General features: G+C 44.5%; 1 protein-coding gene and 1 long non-coding RNA gene across 15 annotated transcripts in view; one reads left to right on the top strand and one right to left on the bottom strand.

Annotated features, from left to right (window-relative positions):
- Nucleotides 1-2,365: 2,365 nt before the first annotated feature.
- Nucleotides 2,366-9,939, bottom strand: LOC115344726. The gene is made up of 3 exons (XR_003924625.1): nt 9,836-9,939; nt 2,989-9,277; nt 2,366-2,885 (listed from the first exon to the last, which is right to left on the bottom strand). It is a non-coding gene; the product is annotated as an uncharacterized LOC115344726 (long non-coding RNA).
- EYA4 (EYA transcriptional coactivator and phosphatase 4) overlaps nt 9,532-13,623 on the top strand; it is a 161,076-nt gene continuing 156,984 nt past the window's right edge. For 7 of the 14 annotated variants that reach the window (XM_030022608.2, XM_030022607.2, XM_030022610.2 and 4 more), the window contains exon 1: nt 11,602-12,138. The gene's annotated coding sequence lies outside the window, so the exon portion shown is untranslated. Of the gene's footprint in view, nt 10,203-11,597; nt 12,139-13,623 lie in introns of those variants that run through there. The other 7 variants (XM_030022609.2, XM_030022606.2, XM_030022600.2 and 4 more) reach the window with 5 other exon arrangements.

Below are 13,623 nucleotides of genomic sequence, written 5' to 3'. Positions count from 1 at the left end.
GTTTCCAGAATAACATTGTCAGATGATAACCACCATGACATCATGAAGCCAGTATTACAGTTGATGGGAGGTTTTCTTAAATTAGAGACTTCCAATGCTGCAAACTTACCCTCCTCTTACAGTAATTTTAGCATAACTATAATCAACATATAGAATGAAACAACCACGAAACCTGTAGATGTTTGAAAGATTCTTTTCTTTTACATATCTATCATTTTCTTCTTCCTCTTTTCTTGACTTTTGGCATGTGTGTTTTTTTCATATATTTAGTATTTATAACTAACTTGCCCAAGCACTAGGGCAAATACTAGTTTATTATTCCTGTGGAGGTGGAAGAAGTCTCGCTGACAACATTCACCACTTGCTTCTTCTGTAGACAGAGGATTTGTTTACAGCATTATAATACGAGGTACCGGGGTCACCAAAGCTCTGGACCTCTGCAAGGTCTGTCAAACTCAGACTTCATACGGTTCCCTGAAAAGAATCTTTATTTCCTTGTTTTCTGTAAAATAGTGCTAGAAATATTTATACACATTACAAGGAGTGAACTTTACATCACTGGTGTGTGACTAAATGCCAGGAAAATCTCAAAAACTCTTAAGTATTCTTTTAATAAAATGCAGCTTCTACATTACGACAATACTAATGGAATTATTTTACAATGTGAGTGGAAGATGCCAGAATTAAAACTAAAAAAATCCAGAGAAACACAACAGAAAATGAATTGGCAGTTCTCAAGAGACTAAATTAAGGCATAAAGAACGGTGCCTTAATCTTAAATGGAATTCTACTAAATGTGAAGTATTATTAAGCTATCTATTAATCTTACTAAACTGCCTGAAAATTCTAATTTAACTGTAAATATATATATAATTTAGAGAATTAAATATAATATGGACAATAAATCTCTCAGGCATTTGTGTACAAACTACGGATGTGGTATTTGCAATACAAATATGACACACATTGAGTCACTTCAAACAACATGATCACAAGGGGAAAAAATACAGGCCAGTGTCAACACCTTGTTATCTCAACATTGTAAATGTCGCCAAACTCAGCTGTTACAAGCTGCTCCTTCCATGGCATTTCTTGCAGATAATAATACAGGCTGCAACTACTACAGAACCTGAGAAGAATTCAGACCAAGAACTCTCTCCCGCTGAAGAGTTCACTTAAGTCTGTTCTTTAGGCCTGTTTCTCCATCATTAAAATCTGTAAGAATTTTAATTGCCAAGTACTTCCCAGAATTAAAAGTACAGAGATTATTTTTCCTTACTCTAATTTTCGTCAAAATATTAGTGACATTAGAGAAAAAACCCCACCACATTTCTGCTTACACAGGCTGAGAAACTTCTTTTTGTGGTTCTTTTTTTCTAATGGAGGAAATCTACCTCCTCTATAGGGAACTAGCAGCGCTCATCCTTCCTGGCTGTCACTTGGCTGTACGTCAGGGCAATACTGCTTTGCTTTTCCAGATTGTTCCACTTGAGAATAATTGCTGAAAGGAACCCTGACTCAAACCTTTCTGGAAGTACCTCTCCCTTCTAGAAATCCTGCTTCACGTTATGATTCATTTACAGCAGTGTGCATGATACCAAACAGGACAAGTAAGAAAGTTCCTGGATACCTGAGCAAACTACCTACCTACTTCACTTGCCCTCTGTTAATCTTTTCCTCCTGAAACTCTTTCATCATGACAAAACGTTTTCTAAACTTTCAAATAGGTGAAAGCAAATCTGATACAAGAACATTCCTGCTTTTCTCCTGGCGCTCTGATATAGCTGCCATTACCATTCATCTTCAGAAGCGAAGGTACCAGGAAGGAATGTGGGAAAACGTCTCTGCCACATCACCCGGAACCTGGCAGAGCAAAGAAAGGGCTCCAGCGCTGGCGCCCCTCCTCTTTATCAATTCATCAAAGTCAATTCATCTCTCACTTTGCATATCTAACTGTGTATTTACAGAACTGACATAGCATCTCCTCTTGCTGCCAACTATGGTAATACCATGCCTTAACTACTAAACTGTTAAGAGTAAAGCCATGACACCACGTATCTGAGCATCATAACTGTGGTTTATACTACCTAAGATATGGAAATATTTATTTATTAATCCCCCCCCCCGTAGGTAATATTAAACTCCATCCATCATATAGTTAAGTTATTTTCAAAGCTGTTGCCTGTTTGCAAAACCAAAACCTAAGGAAAATTGGTACACATTTAAAAAAAAATAGTTAACAGGATACATGATGCCGAGGACTACTATAAGGATTTTACTATTTGTTTGCAAAGGCTGAGTAAATTGCCTGTATATTATGCAGTCTTCACAAGCTCTGAGCAGTAAAACTGTTATTACACTTTGCACACTATGTACCTCTAATACCCAATCTGAAGTTCATTTATCAACAACCACTCTTGTGTAAACAATCCACAGAGAAACCTGACTTGTTTTCACTTGTTATTGATGATCTTTCAAAACTCAGAAATTGCCTCCTCTTCAATTTCCTACCACTGAATTCTTAGGTAATCACCTCATCAATAGTTCTCAACAAAAATAATTGTTTCCAGAGCAAAACTCCCCCCAGATTTTAGGCCCTTTAAATTGGTCCCTCTCTGTGCCTCAAAAGTGTGAATAATAAAAATATATATAAAAAAAAAAGCTCAGAATGTGTATATGCTTTTATTGAGTCAGAAGTGGAGAAAAGTTTTCCCAGAACAGGATACGGGGCAGGGAAAATGAAACACAGGCTGCCACTTTTTAGGATATGTATATTTTTTTCTTTTGACATGAAGTTCAATCTTCAGTCTCATTTACAAAGCAGTACAGGTCATTCAAATGCTAATAAGGTACTCCCATTCACAGCCAATCCCAAGTGTAGTCAACTAAAGCAAAAGGTGAAGAGGAAGTGAACTTTGTATGTCTTTTAATCAGGAGGTGTACCATAGGGCAAGGAGTGGAGATTTACATTAACTGCTTTATCCTCACCTGTGGTCCACATCCCTTGTGTCCCTTTCCTTCACCCTCTCTTTTTCATTGTAATAGCAAAGATGCTCTGAAACCAGCGCTGAAGTAACCACTTGTAGGTCTCAGAACAACTTAGGAGCTGTGGCAAAACCTACACCATTTGGTTTTAAAAAAATGTGAAGTATTTGTTACTAGGACAAGAAGAATATAACGGGAGGGGGTGAGGAAGGATAAAGGTTCAAGAGAGCGCATTTACCTTGATGACCCTCTGCCTTCTGTTTCAACCTACTCAGGACCGCTTTGGAGGCTGTTGTCAGAAGTCTTCTTTTCCTGTCCCAGAACTGCTGTTGCCCAACTGCAAACTAATGGAGAGAAAGATGTGCATGCACCATTGCATCAATACTCAGTCACACATAGCAATCTGTCTGACAAGCTCTTCTCCCCCAAAAATGGAACTGAGAAGGCATGTAATCTCTACTTGTCTCAATTGGGAAAATCAGCTGACTGCTGCCCAGGTAGCTCTCATAGCTTTTGATGTATCAACATTGTTCAGTTAGCTGAAACAAGGCTATATGGCCTTAAAAGTTTCACATTAACATCTCATCTTGCTTCTAAGTCGGAGCTGGTGGTTTCAGAAAGTACATCAAACGATTAGCTGCTTCTCTGCTGAAAGTCTGTTCCATCATATATGCAGTCCGGTGTAATTGCAGTAATAATGTCCACATGAAAACTACAGATATGCATCAAAGTATGTTCCAGTTAATACTGAAACTGAAGTGCTTCTTTCTATTGACTTCAACCAGTGGATGACCATGCCAGAGGAAATTATATTAGTAATTTCTTTTGTGCGGTTTACACAGGGCTAGCTGGTAAGATCTCTGAGGAAGAGACCGTGTCTGCCTCTGTGCTTACAGAGTGCAATAAGACCTCCAAGCAGAATGTATAAATTATGAGTAAACGTTAATAAGTAACCAAATGTAAATATAATAACTACATTAATAACTAATAATATATTACATAAACAGGCTAGACCCATTGGAAGAATGCAGAAGCAATAACATTAATGATTCTTTCACAGTATGTTTATTACTTCACAGCCAGAATGGAACAAACTTACCTCTTGCTGGATGTCTTAAGATTTCAGTGCATAAAGAATGATTTAATAAGGACTTTGCCCTCAGGATTAACTCACAGCCACGTACAAAACAGACCTCTACAACCGCTGTTTAAATGTCCTTAAAGTAACCTAAACAGTTTATTTCTAATCATTATCTCTGAGATTCAGGATGAGGTCCTCACAGAAACTAACACCTGAAGAGTGTGGTCAGGAATATCCCAACACAAGACAACATTGCAATACTTCTGAAAATGCAGGATAAATGTCCCTAAATGCTATGCCCGGCTTTCTGCCTATTACCATACTTAGAGTGCTGCAACTAAACTAGCAGCTTAAATCTATATATACTTTTGGAGCTGTAATTTACAAGTTCAGAAATGTCTGAAGTCTTTGAATAGAACATTTTAACAGGAGAAAGGAACTTGTACTTTGAAATAAAACAGGTTTTCTGAAAACACATAATTTTTTGGAATCTCTGCTTTTCATTTTATAGTTTTTCTGTGTTTCCTTCCTCTATTGCACACCACCTGCAAATAAATGAGTGAAATTGCCTGAGCTTCATTTAATCTTATACTACTAGGAGAATCGAATTCAATCATGCTTCTGGAAGAAACAAAGTTATTTTTAGTGTAACGGTAATATATAATGTCATTTGTAGCGTCATTTGGCAACGACGTTTTTACTTCTATAAAAGATGTGGAAGAGTTCATGGCCAATTATTCTTTACTGAATATATGTTATTATATTATAATGCAATGTAGCATGAATCTGTATTTGAGTTTATTGCGTAATGAGCTCAAACCTGCTGACAACAACATTGATGAATGCTTTGCCATTGGTTTCACTGGAAACCTCAACATGCCTGATAGTTGACTAATAAACACAAGTACTCTCTTACACAGACCATTTCTGATCAGTGACAGTAAAATTATTATATCATGTCTTTGGTTTATGCTACCTGTATATGTAACCAAAAACTATTTTCAAAATGCTGGGGTTTATGTCTTACAGAATTTGAGGATGCTTTAAAGAGATTAATAGAAATAGTATGGTGGCCATCTCAAAGTTATTCTGTTGAAGAATGTTGTAAATAGATATAGATAAGCAGAGAGAAGTCTTAAAAGATGGTTGAAATTCCTAGAAGTAATCAGAAAGTGAGGAAACTACATTTAACATGAAACTGATTAAAAAGCAAATACAAGGGAATTACACTAAGCAGCAGAACGAATCTTTAATGAAACAGATTAAAATGTTCACATTTTTATAAATCATCCAAGGATTGCTCTTTATTTTATTTGTGATGAAATGAAATCTGAAACAAGGTTCTACGGCCAGAATAAACATGGATGGATGTGGGGCACACCCTCAGCCCTCCCCCAGTGCCAGAGGCTCTGGAGGTGAGGTAACGCCAGCCCTGACATATGTCCCATCTCCCCAACAACCTGACCCAGTGTTGTCTCTGGAACAGGTCTAAGAGTGACTTTCAGGCTACATCTGCACTACAAAATGGTCTGGAGATTGCTCCTCTGCCCTGAGGCCATCTGCCAGAGCAGTGTTTCTGTAAGGCTAAAACTCTCATTATCAACTCTCTTATTCTCCAGCACAGGACGGCTGGACCAGACAAAGCACCAGGAATGGTCCTTGGCCCATAGCACACCCTGAACTGCACCAGGGCATTTTTTGAGGAGAACACAAACTGGTGAGAGCAAAACCGTGCCAAGAAGTAAGCTAACAGATCTGTGTGCTAGCCCTGATCAGTGCAGACATAGTTTTTGTATCCCACAGTGACAGGGAACACGTGGTTCATCAAAAAAAAAAAAAAGTATGGCCCAGCATTTCCTCTGGGTAGGCTCCATATATTACTTAAATGAAACTTCATGAAACTTCCACGAAACATGAAGGAATGGTATCTTGCTGGAAGCAGAGTGGGTCTCTCCCAGGAAGGAAAAAAAGATCCTGGTATAATTGCAGGATGCAAATTAAATTACCAAGCACACCTCACTCTGCCGGCACAGCCAGCCGAAAAATGCGGGTTTTCCTCTGCACTTAGCCAGCTTCGTTTCAAGCAAGCTTTAAAGACAAAACTTGCACTAATTTCAGGGGGGCTTTTCCCTGTGTATGGGATGCAGAACAGAGCCCTCTCCTGGTAAGCACTGAAGATAATTGAGGACACCCCCGGCACCGTATTTGGCACTGTCCGCAGCACATATCTATGTGATGAAGTATTGAATGTAGGCACTCAAAATAAAATATTAGAAAAGCTCAGCTACTTGGAGCCATGGAACCTTATGATTGAGGTCAGATTTGTTTGGATTAAAAAAATATACGGAAATCTAAATAACACTCAAATGATGGCATACTTGAAAACTGAAACCAAAAAATAGGTTATATAACATACTTAAAGGCACAGTTGGCACTTCCAGATCACAATGACTAGCCAGTCGTAACCTGCTTTTGAACCCACAGCTGAACCCTGCATGTCGAATTACTGAAAAGGGTGGGTCACCTTCTTTTTAAACCTGAAATCTGATAACCAGGGCAAAAGAACCCCCATTCATTCTTTCTTTTTATGACTATAAAGCCATGAAGCATCAATAATAACCTTAACTATACAGATCAACAAACTTTGCCTAATTAACACAACTTTTGGATTTCATACTTGAACCTGAAAATAAAAAACCATATTTCAAAGCCCTGCTTTTGTAAAACAAAATTTACATTAGGTACCTAAGCTGGATGCGGCATATGGTAGGCACTTCAATAAATCATACTAATGATACATTGCCAAAATAGTGGCTGTCTGTCATTAGATTTTCTCAGAATAACTAAGTATAATCCCTTTGCTTAAACAACAACAACAACAACAAAACCTTTTTGTCACTGACATGCAATGTAAAAGTATATTGATTTCATTTCAAAATTATTTTTAAAGATTCTAAAGCCCCTATTGTTAGTAGTAACATATGCAAACATGATTATCTGGAACCATACTACTTATGGCTGCAATCTCATTAGATTTCACAAGGTAAGTAGGGTTGGGTCTATAGTATTTGCATGGAAGACTTCCAAGGAAATTCCAAGTTACTTTATGAACTGGTATTTGTGCAGGGCAACATTCTTCTGCTGACTCAGTACTGAACCAGCATAAAGTATACGATCACAAGTGCTGTCTTTATATAAGAGGTAAAACCAAGGATACCGAGCACTTGCGGTCATTAAACACCCTATGGCAGTTTTTGCAAGTGTAGGAGTGCCTGGCCAAATACCAATCTAGATAATTACATCCTGCCTACTTACATTCCCCTGTTGCTTTAAATGGATAAGGTATTATTCTTCTATTCTTGTGTAAAAGTGGATCCTACAGCCCTTCCTTGGGTTCTGTTAGGACTATTTCTAGCATGACCTTCTCCATGCGGGGCTCTATATGGTCACACAAAGTCATTTATATGACTCAGTATATTGTACTAGATTTTGGATTTGCCGCCTTCTGAAATCACTTCCCCTGAGCTCACTGGAATTTAGTTCAGCCCAAAGACACCGATGTAACCAAAGTAATCATTTAATTCCTACCTGTGAAAGTCATATTCACAATAAATCACTGAGAAAAATTAGTGTTTGGTTACGAGATCAGTTTCTGTAGGACTTCCTTCTGTACACGTGACCCAGGCCAAACGCTCATTAGTTCTGTGCATGACCCTGCCCACTCTCACCAAAATCAACAGCAAAATAGCAACGTGGTTCAATGACAGCAAGGCCAGGCCCCTTAATGGCAGACTTGCCCTGGGTCCATATCATGTAACAGCAGTGCGATTCTCCCATCCCTCCTCAAATTGAAACGTTACATCGAACAAAGATCATACATAACCTTTTCAAGTCAGCTGTATCTTACATTTTAAGAGAGGGTGTAACAGATGGTTAAACGCTTGCTTTAAAGTGGTATGTCTATTAAAACAACCCATGTTACTAAGGGACTGTTCCCCATAACTGGAATTTGCTTCACTGAAGTGGAAGGAAACCAGACTTCAGAAAATCTTCATTATCGTGTTTGAGTACCTCACGTTAGACCACTGCCGGTCACAAAAGTCCTCTCAAAAGGAAGGAGTTGTTAGCACATTTCCCTACAGAAGAAGCCCGTTAGCAAGACGGGTGCTGGCGTTAAGTCATGACAGTTACTCTGCGGCAGGGTTGTCAATCGCAATTATTTCCTGCAAATCTCAGTTGCCCCGCCCCCCCCCCCGCCAGTTACTCTCTAAACTCTCAGTTTCAAAATTCACTTCATATTTCTGGCTTGTCCTACACTATGTCAATTTGAAGGCTAGCTTTCGGGGGCTTTTTTAGTTTAAATGTTTTTCTAGCTGTATTTGTGTAGGTCAAAAGAGTTTTCCAAGTCTGTTCTCTTTCGGAGTGGCGACTCTCCCAAGACAGCAAATACAGGGTTTTTATAGACTTGTTTTCATGAAGATTTAGTCATCTTAAGTCTGAAATTATTTAGGAGAAAGATGACCATGTTAGTACAATTCGTTGAATGCAAATTATGAAATTCATAGGCAGACAGCTTGAGCAAACTTACGCTTCAAATAGCATCAATGGATGCAAAGTAAGCAAACAGAAGGCAGGTAGGAAAGAATCTTCAAATATCCATACTTTGTTTTCCTCATTTCATGTAACTTACTGACCTCAAAAGCTTCTGACATTCAGTACTTCTGAAAACCAAGACTCTTCTCTCACATCTCTCTCCAGATAGAAGGCCTAACTCTTGCCTCCTCTTTTGAACTTCTGACTTACACCCTTTGGAGAGTGAAGTTAACTTGCTAGAAGGAGGGTGATGCAGCTGGCTGAACAAGGCCCACCCAACCCACTCAGTGAAATAATACTCAGGAGATAACACAAGGTGAAGGGTAAGAGTATGAAACGTGACTAAGCAACGATGGATTTTCTTCCGCTTCCCCACGCTAGGTAGCAAAGAGGACCAAACGCAGCTGCTGAATATCCAGCAGAAAAGAGCGTTCAGTTTCAAAGCGGGAAAGGACTTTGTCTCCCTCCCTGCTGACCAGCTGGAGAGGATGGAGACAAACGCATCCTACCAAAGGGTACAGCAGCAGGTCCCGTCGTCGTGCAGCGCTTGATCGTGCTTGATCATTGAGATACTCCCAACCTTCCCCAAAAGTCAGGGTTCCCTTACAGTGTCGGTTGCTTGTAGAAGAAACGAAAGGAAGAAGTGAAGCGCGGACTTCGGTACCTGTACTCGAGTGGCTTAGCGTCAGTCAACCGCGGGCCGCCCGCCCCACGCCCTTCAGGGCCCTCTCCTCCTTCGCTCCCTCCACTCCTGGCTGCAGCTGCCAGGGGGTAGCGAGGGTGAAGGCTCCAGGCCTCGGGCCGCGAGGCCGGGGACAGCGGGACGGGCGGCGGGCGGGCAGGGAAACTTCGGAGCAGCGCGACGGCCGGGCTAGCCGGGGGGCCGCGGGCGGACGGCGGGCCGTGCCCGCCGCGCTCTGCCGGGGGCCGGCGCGGCAGCAGCGCAGGCGTGCTGAGCGGGGAGGCCCGGCCCGGCCCGGCCCGGCCCGGGGAGACTGCGGCGGGCGGCGGGGGCAGCCCGGCTCCGCGGCGAGCAGGGGCCGGCACAGGGCGCAGCCCCGGCGGCACCTCCCGGCACAAGTGCCAAGCAGCGCCCCGGGGCCGCGCTGGCTCCTGCGCGCCTCGCCCCTTGCCTCCCCGCTCCCGGGACGACCTTTTTGGGAGGGAGGGGGTTACCTTTTCTTAGCAAAGTCCCGTCCCTTGCCAGGGCAACTTTCTACGTGCCTGTGCCTGAGAGGCAACTAGTTGCACTCGCTGAAGTGCGAGGAGTGTTGGGCTTCTCCCGTACCAGCCTCCTCCTCCATCTACCCCCCCCCCAACCCCCCGCCCCGAGTCTCCCCTCCCGTTTTGCTCCGAGTTGCGCTTTATTTGTGTGTGGAGAAAGGGGGGCGGCGGGGGGGGGGACACGACTTGTAGGGGGGATGTCCTGGTTTTGCCAGAGGAACAGTGCAAAAGGGGAACCTCGGCTCGGAGAAGGGACGAGAATAAATAAATAAGGAGCAGCCCTAAAATAAAGGTAGCGGCATATCCCGGCAGCGAGAAGGTGAGTGTCTCTCTGACTTCCCCGTCCCCGGGTCTCCCTCCCACCCCTTCTGCTCAGAGGTGGAGGAAACCGGTTCCCTGTCGCATGTGCATGTGTCCGTGGAGATGGGTGTGTGCGTGTGCTTGTCTTTAGGGTGTATTTAGCACTGTTTTCGTGTTGGGCGGGTGACAAAAAAAAGTTGCTGCAGAACAGACGTGATGGGAAGGAGCAGCGGAGCCGTCCACCGCGGGGCAGAGACGGGCTTTCGCCCCCGGCCCCGCGCGAGTTTAGTTGCAAAAAAAAGTGGTCTCCGGTGGGGACGTGGTGACTTTTTGCCCGGCCGGCCGGACTTTCAGCCTCTCTCCAGGTGACGGTCCCTGCCGTTTTGCCCTCAGCCCTGGCCGTTACCGTGGCTGCTGGGGTAAGCCCCGAGACGGGCGCAAGCCGTGCCGGCTGCCATCGCATTGTTCCCCGCTTGCGCCTCCCGCCCACCCCCGTAGCGGCGGAAACGGGGGGCCCGGGCTGCGCCCCGCGAGCAGCCGGGGGGATGCCGGCCCGTCTGGGCCGGGCGGGAGGGGAGGGCTCTGCCGGCCGCCGGGTCGCCCTGCTGACCCACCGCGCCTGTGAGGGCCGGGGCTGTGGCCGGAGGCTGGGAGGAAGCAAGTTTTCTGGCGGCGGGGAGGCGGCCTCCGGCCAGAGCAGCATCAGAACACGCAAGGACTGCAGCGAGCCCCTTCCCGAAACACCCGTTTCTGTCGGCGAGGCTGGCGTTTGGGCAGCGCGGGGGCCGAGGCAGCTCGGCCGGGACCCGCAGGCACAGGCGGCGGCGGCGGCAGCGGAGGTGGGTTCCGCCGCCCGCCCTCCGGCCCCGCTCTGCCCCAGCCGCCGGCAGCGCTCGGGAGTCTCCCCGGCCTTCCTTCCTTCCTTCCTTCCTTCCTTTCTTCCTTCCTTTCTCCGGGCGGAGCGCCGCCGGCGTGCAGCCTTCGGGGTGCCGGCGGATGGGGCAGGCTGCCTGCCGGCCGGCAGCCGCCGCCGGTGGGGCTTCTGCAGCCGCTTTTCCCGGTGCCCGAGGGGAGCGGGGACAGAGCCGGCCGTTGTTTTTCTTCCTCGCCGTTTCCTCTCCCTGAGGGATCCCTCTTGCCTTTCCCCTCCCCCGCCCCGGCTTGTTTTTCTTGTGGTTTAAAGACAAACCGGTGCGTTTTCGGGTTGTCCCACCTCGCCCCCGCCCCCGGCGCGGGTCCCCGCTGCGCCGGAGGACGCAGGCACAGGAAAGCCCCGGCGCGGGGGTCCCGCCGCCCTTTCCGCCGCCGGTGCGGGGTCTTGTGTTTTGGTTTGAAAGCGTTTCCACGTGGGGAAGCCTCTCCGCGTCTGTGTGTGTGTGTGTGTGTGCGTGTGTGTGTGTGCGTACGTGTGTGTGTACTTGATCCGCGAGGAGGTAACAGGATTCTCCGTGTTCAAACCCAGCGGGCTGTTGGCCATTAATTCGCCTCCCGGGCTGTCATTACAGACACTTCCAAAATCAGATACCCGCGGAAAACCGCCGGCTGGGTTTCACAGGGCTCCGGCGGCGGTTCTCCCCGAGCCGTGCCCGGGCGGCGGGGCGGGGGGGGGTGGCCCGGGGCCGCCGCCCGGCACCCACCCGCGGGGGAGCAGCCCCACGGCGCCTGCCGCCGAGAAGCCAGAGCGGGATCCCACGGCCGCGCCGCTGCCAATCAGTAATTGGCATCTAAAGTTTCATTTACGTTTATGAAACTGCCGCTAAGGGCCAAGTGGGTACGGTGCTGCCTTCCCGTTATCCCGCGGGCAGGATTTAAAGCGGAGCCCACGGAGGTACGCGTTTGTCTCGCGAGTGGCGATGTGAAATAGCTGGTGTTTCCAGAAATCCTGGGAGGGACGCTGTACCAGACAAGGGAGCGCCTCGGCCGTTCGAGTTTAAGCATGAAGTCATGCTAGAACAGTAAGAAACCAGTATTTTCAGTTTTCTGAGTTTTGTTTTACGTGTTTCCCTTGCTGAGACTACAAAGTCTGTCTAAGATAAACTAATCGACAGTTTAGAGTGAAGCGTACAAAGCAAGCATCTTTTCTGTATGGTAAATATTTTGGGGGGTCTGACCTCAGTGTTTATTTGTTACTTGAAGAGCGTACTTTGCCTTAAAGCTCAAGTTATATCATTGTTTCACTTCCTTAACGCTCAAACGAGAAGTTTCATAAAATTACTGTAAAATTTTTCTCCTAGTATTTCTGAAAATGCTGCCGAATAACGAATGTTTGCATACCTACAATATGTATCATACTGTAAAGTGGAAATACAGATTGACATTTCTCTCTCTTCCCCATGAGTCTTCCTGTATGTTTGACATCTAACGTTAGCCGGGCTACGTCCAAAACAGCTCTTACTCCTTTCTTTTGAAAATTCTGATATTTATGTTACCAAATGTTCTTCAGTCAAATTTAATAAAAATGAAAGAGGAGTATGTTGACTAATCTCGTATGTATCTTTGTTCAGATAATTCATATGCACTTATAAGTTGTTGCGTGTATGTGGTTGTACTGCTAATAAATTTAGTTGAAGGTTACCCTTGCTGGATTTGTATTTATTAATGGCTTCACAACGCTTTGGAATAGAAATTTATTCTGCTGTATGGATAACGCCAGTGGGATAGATAAATTCGAAACAGGGAATTTAATGAGTAGGAGACTGGTGGGTTCCCAGTTAATTGTGGTTCCCAGTTAAAATGTTTCAAACAAGGCAACTAGAAATACAGCTATAGATAGTATCCCTTTGCATATTTTTAGCCTCTGATGCAAGCTTTGAGAGCTACTCTTTGAACTTTACACAACTTTTACCTTTCAGTCCTAGAATTAATCAGTGTTAAGCACCGGCATTTGGTATGGGAAAGGTACCTGTGTGTTTCCTTGATGAGCTGGTGGTATTGCACGATGTTCAATCTTCCAGTGTTAAAATTTGAACTGATTTTTCCTCTATTAAATATGAAAGTGCATACAGAAAGAAGAAAGAAATTCCTGGGATTTCTGTCAAATGCTCTAGGACTCAAGTACTAATTTTTTCTGTGTTATCTTTTTCTTTCTTGAAAGTAGGGTTTTTATGAACTCAGGGTAAAACAGGTCTCCCTTTTTATAAGGAGAGTTTATTCAGCATACCTCTATATTGCAGCTGCTGATCATATTTCATAGAGCTGTTAAAGCACTTAAAACCTAAAATTAGGTACTGTCTGGTAGTAAATATTTCAAATCACTCCTTGAAGAAATAAATAGAGAAGTGGGCTTTAAAAAAAAAAAAGACGTTTTGAAATATATCCTTGAACAAAAGTAATCTTGCTTTGCTTTTACTCAGAATAATGCAATTACAATCTAAATCACTGATTTCAACAGTGTGCTTTTTCCTTAGGTTTTCTTCATCTTCTGCACTTTTATTGTTATT

Source organism: Aquila chrysaetos, chromosome 8, assembly GCF_900496995.4.
Source record: "Aquila chrysaetos chrysaetos chromosome 8, bAquChr1.4, whole genome shotgun sequence".
In the NCBI taxonomy this organism is placed as follows: Eukaryota; Metazoa; Chordata; class Aves; order Accipitriformes; family Accipitridae; genus Aquila; species Aquila chrysaetos.
The sequence above is the reverse complement of the archived record's forward strand: the minus strand, read 5'-3'. Positions and strand labels throughout refer to the sequence as shown.